The following is a 5,853-nucleotide window of genomic DNA, read 5'->3' as shown; positions in this document are numbered from 1 at the left end:
TCAGCAAAGGATAGAAGTGGAACTCTTTACTAAACTATGAACCAGAAATCAAACTCACCTCACTATTGTGCACCACAAAGCATGTCAGATCTTAAAATCACAACCCACAATGCAAGTACTGTGCTTGACATTGGCTCTTGATTCTTTACCAAGGATTGAAAGATAAAAAACAGAATATTACACGAAAGATCATTTTAATTTGTAGCTATTTCATGATGAAATATTTTCACTGCTTATCTGAAATTAATATTTAAAAACATATTTACTTATTCAAACTTTATAGCAGCATTCCTGTAACTTGACCTCAGTTATTCTCAAGCATTATTTTTTCATTTATTTATTTCCAAAATAACTCTAGAGAACCATAGAATTTAATAAAAACTGAGTCTGCTATCCTGTGTAGGAATTTGCATATAGACATCCAGTTTTGTCCATTAACTTTCTGAAGCTGAGGCTGAGGTATTCAAGATATGTTTGGTATGATTTTCACTTCTTGTCTCAGGAATTGAACAGTGTTTTTCATGAAAATTTCCAAACTTCTTCACTCTGCTATTCCAGAGGTTAAAATACAGGATATAATTCTATACCTTAAATAGACGATGTGATTGGTCCTACCCTCCAACTCTATGTAAGAGTTTTACTTTCCCTTTATTTATACTTAAGAGCATCCAAGGAAAATATATTATACTTGCATGTAAATCCAATATATATAAACCAGACAAATATTATGTAAAGATGTACTTTAAGTTTGAATTCATATAATATAAATATTTTAAATCTGATGATGTGAACAATTAAGTTATTTTCTTGATTTCAGCAATTTTATGCCAGCTATAGCATTAACTGATAGTTGATTGCTTCTTATCAGAGTCTCAAAAAATCTCTAAGTCATTAAAACGGTTATAAATGGTGTAACAAAGCAATTCATATGAGAACTAGTGGTGCACATCTTTTGGGAGGCTGAGAAGGATTTTAAGTTCTAGGTCAGGCTGAGTGAGCTGTGAACTGTGCTGCACCAATTTCTATCTCCCCTTTGCACATAAAACTTGCATTCCTTAAAGTCTCATTTAAAATTTTACTTAAATTGGTATGTAAAAATGTATACATTAATATCACAAAATCTCATGGTTTTGTATGTGTATACAGAAGGCAATATTTAATCAAGTTCAGTATATTTCATCTTCTAATATAATTTTCGTATATTGAAAACATTTGAAATCTGTCTGGTACTTTGGATCATACTGTGCAGTATTGTTTACCTGTAGTCACTCTAGTATATAATAATATACCAAGTATTCTTCATCTATTATGCTCCAGAAATTTAGAAGAAAATTTACTGGAAATTTTTGATCAAGATTATTTTTCAAAATCAGACACAAGACTCTCTTTCCATATTGTTGAATATTCAATTGGGATAAGATTAATTAACTTTTTGGACTGTCAAAGCTGGCATTATATCCTGGAAAACATTCTTTCAAATGTGTTCTTTGTAATAAGATCTTTAAAAATAAAATAAAATATGTCAGCTTCTTTGTGGCAATGTGTTTTAGAAGTCTGTTCAACATTGAAGAAACTCAAATTTGTCTTCTTGGAAACATTAAGTTCACATATTAATTTTCACTTAATTCACTGCTGATTCATCTGCAACAGTAAGCACTAACATGTTTATTTGTATTGACAAATTGAGTTGATTGCCTATTTAAGTTCCAGGCAGAGAAACACTATAAAATTGATAAAACAAAACAAAACAAAAAACAACCAAGTTTAATACTATCTCTTGTGTGCTTGTCAACAACACCTGAAATGGTAAATTTGGACATGATTGCTGTTCCCCAGAGCCCTGCTAATGTAGTCAAGTCATTGCTGGTTTTATTTCAATGAGAACTTCTCAGTGAGTGCAAAATATAAGAGCATTCAGATTTTTTTCCCCACTTCTTTTGGTTCTTTGTGAATTTCACATCATGGACCCAAATCCCATTCATCTCCTCCTCCCTTCTTACCTGCCTTTCACCCTTTCAACCTTCCCCCAACAAAGAAAAAATAAAGCTCAATGTAGAAGCTGTAGTGTGTCCCACAGTATACTCTTCTGTTCACACATCTTCATTTGCAAATTTCCAATGAATTGTTGGTCTGGTATTGAGGCCTCTGGCTCCTGCTAGTCTACTGGTACTGGAACTTCACTGGAACTCCTCTCAGAGTAACTCCTCTTGAGACTGGCTCTCCCATTCCCATGCCCTCCAGGCTGGTTCAACAGCAATCCCAGGTACCCAGGCCAGCGCTACGTTGCTGCCCAGGTGAGATGTAGGGTGTGTCGCGGGTATTGCAACTGGTGAGGCACATGGCCAGTTTTTTCATTCTCATGACCCCGGAGCCAACTAACCTGCCTACCATAGATGGCAAGGGATAAGGGAGGGGAGGAAGGCGTCATTCCGTCATATATACACCTCTACCCAGCAGAGAAGAGGCAGAGTCAGCTGGTTTCTCCACACTCACTCTCAGGCCAGATCACTCACAACCTCCACATCTAGAACCAGCTCTATTGTGCTGAGTTGAAGGGCTGGGTCTGCTCTCCTGAGTTCTGCAGCAGGTGGTGGACAGGGCCAGCTCTCCTGCTCTGATGACCTCGGGTCCAGATCTCCTGCCTGCCTTAGGTGGCAAGTGGTGGTGGGGTGCCATGTCTTCCATGCCTATGCCACTGCATGGCAGACCAGTTGCTGGGTGAGGTCTTTCCTGCTCATACCCTTGGGACTGCTTCACAAACTCCCCTAATATCAGTGTCAGCTGTACTATGCTGCCCAGGTGAGGTAAGCGGACTGTTCTCTTGAGTGATGCAACAGGTTAGGGGCAGAGACAGCTCTCCTGCTCCCATGACCCTGTTGAGGACAACTCTTCTGTCTGCCATTGGTGGTGAGGGCAAAATGGAGGCGAGGGGATCTTTCCTTTGCTGACACCACCGTGTAGCAGACAAGAGGCAAAGCCAGCTCTCCCTCACTTTCCTCCTTAGGGCTGGGTTACCCACAACCCTCACATGCAGGGCCAGTTCTACTGTGTTGCCCAGGCAAGGGGCAGGCCCTGTTCTCTGGAGTACTGAAGCAAGCGACAGAGCCAGTTCTCCCATTTTGATGACTTTGGAGCCAGCTCTCCTGCCTCCCACAGGTGGTGAGGGGTGAGGGAGGAGAAGTGTATATCTTACTTGTCCACACCACCAGGGCGCGAGCGATGAGAGGAAGGGCCAGATCTCTCATGCTCATGTTTTTGGAGGCCCAGATCACCCACGACTACTCTAATGCTCAGGGCCTGCTCTCCCAAAATGCCCAGGTGATGGGGGGAGCCAGTTCTGCACAGCCCTCAGACATCAACATGTCCCTAAGTGGCAGCACAGGTTAGGATCCCACCAAGGCCTCAGGTGGTATCACTAGGTACTCACATCAGGCTGTTTCTCACTACCTTGGAGACTTCAGTTCTGCCTCTCTTCATTGTGCCCAGATCTTTCTGTTTCTCTTTCTCTTCCATTTATCCACTACTTATGTCCTCCTCTTAGTGCTGTTTCAGGACTCAAAGTGTCTGGGGTTGTTTCCGGGGGTCATCTCAGGCATGGTCTGTTCACCCCTTCCCCACCCAGGTCTGCAAAGCACTAGACTGGTTTTCTCAGTCTCCCCTTTTTTCAGGGAATGTTAGGCTTCTAGTCATTCAGATGTCCATAGGTCAGAACACTGAATGTAGACATGGCCTCTCTCCTCCGTGCCCCCTGCTGATGCACGCATGACATAGCAGTCACATCTGTGCTGCTTCTAGGAACAGGGGTCATTCAGAATTTTACTGTGTGTGTGTTTTTAAAAATAAATCCAGCTTAATCTGGCAGTTTAAATTAATATGTCATTTCCCCTATATAAAATATGGTAAAAATTTATAACAAACTTAATGTATGATTTACTACAGTGTGAATAACTTAAACGAGTGAACCACAGAATTTCTTATTTTTTTTGGGGGGGGGAGGGTTAAAACAGCCTCTCTATATAGATCTGGCTGTTCTAGAACTCACTATCCAGGCCAGGCTGGCATTGGACTCATAGAAATCCATTTACTTCTGCTTCCCCAGTGCTGGGATTCAACCCATGACACCCTGTTGAAATAGAAGTCAAGAACTGACTGTTCAAAGTCATCCCCTGATCTCTGCACATGTGGTGCATTCTACACACACACACACACACACACACACACACACACACACACACACACACACACACACCTTTTATAAAATGATGAGTAACTGAACAACAAATGGCAAAGGAAAGATAATTGAAAAGAAAAATATAGGAAAAGTGATGACTTTTAGAAGCAGAAAAACATTATGTGTATGAAGCATCATGTGGATGAGCTACCCAGCAGGTATAATGGCAGGCTTTAGATGTTCAGTGCAGTCACACTGCTGTAATCTTACATGCCTTGGCCTCTATACTTTCCTTCATGTGAGCTACTCACCAATTACCAAGCCCCAGCAGAAGGTCAGAAAGCTTTGATGATGACATTTATAGAGAGCCTATGAAGATAATTATTGCTGGAGTCTTTGAGGTAAAGAATGAATTTGTCAGTATTTCTTTAGCCTATGGAGTAAAAGTTTCAAAAATAAATTTTAAAAATAGGAGTTGGGCCTGGGTAGCAAAAATTATTGTTAAGTAAGTTGTGACAATTAAAATATATTTCATTTGTTAGACACCCTTCTAGATTTCACAGATCACAAAATACATCTAGTGACAGCTAAGGGACAACTAGCTTCTTAATTGTTGAGAAATAATGGTGCCTTGTTTTGGTGATAAGGGACTTACAGTGATCTTTGCTGAGAGCAGTTTCGAGTCAGTATTATTTACTTCTAAACTAACGATGGTGCAAGGGGATAGTGAGATGGCTCAGGAAGTAAAGCTACTTGCATCATGAAGCTGGAGACCTGAGTTTCATTCCCTGAACCCATGTACAAGTGGAGGAATAGAAGTGACTTCACAAGGTTGTCCTCTGGCGGCCATATTCACACTGTGACATGTGTGTTTCCACACATATGTCATTGATCCAGATACAAAATGCTAATATATTAATAATAAGATAACCATGGATACATATATTTTAAGCTGTCTCTTCAACTGGTATATTTGAAGGAAAATTAACATTATTGAGTGCCTGCTGGGTAAAGTGGATGTTTTATATTTATTATAAAATGCTTATTATACCACGAAGCAAATGTTTATTTTTAATGTGAGGAAACTGGAATTTTTTTCGTAATCATATTCTTAAAGATTTGAAGAAAGCAATCTGTTGAGACATGGCCCTCTTTCATCATAGGGTAGTTAAGTGTAGAGGCATTTCTTTAAATTACAGAGATAGGAATAAGTTAATAAATTATCATGTCAGGGTTAGAATTCACACGGATTCTGCGCAGTGCGAGCCACAGTCATACTCTCGAGCTAAGGGCAGCTGACACACCAGTGGGGAGCTGATTACATCGCCACGGGAAGTGAGCAGTGTGACTCTCCCAGAAACGTCCTCACATTCTGTTGCATCCTTCCCTAGCTTGGGCTTTTATTTAGCCCACTCTTGTTACCTCAGGCTTATTTTAATGACTATGATTTGTTGAATAGCTACACAGATTTCTAATCTCTAAAATCTATTTCTTCTTTTCATGTGTCCTCTCCTTCTTGTTCACTTTCTGGGCTCATTCATACAGCCAAAGGGATAGCAGTGTTAGGGCTTATTTATTTTTGTTGTGGTTGTTTTGCCAGACACAGAACAGAGAATTGAAAATAAAATTGAACAAGACATATAGGCAAAGAAGTCATAGTCAAACTAAGGAATACGCATCAA

The 5,853-nt window shown here is 40.1% G+C and overlaps 1 non-coding gene across 1 annotated transcript; it reads right to left on the bottom strand.

Moving 5' to 3' along the window:
* Positions 1-3,670: 3,670 nt before the first annotated feature.
* LOC127197461 (small nucleolar RNA SNORA17) lies at positions 3,671-3,802 on the bottom strand. Its single transcript, XR_007831680.1, has one exon. It is a non-coding gene; the product is annotated as a small nucleolar RNA SNORA17 (small nucleolar RNA).
* Between the last annotated feature and the right edge of the window lie 2,051 nt (positions 3,803-5,853).

The sequence above is a fragment of the Acomys russatus genome, chromosome 1, assembly GCF_903995435.1.
Source record: "Acomys russatus chromosome 1, mAcoRus1.1, whole genome shotgun sequence".
NCBI lineage: Eukaryota > Metazoa > Chordata > Mammalia > Rodentia > Muridae > Acomys > Acomys russatus.
Note: the sequence above shows the minus strand (reverse complement) of the source record. Positions and strands in the feature narration are given on the sequence as shown.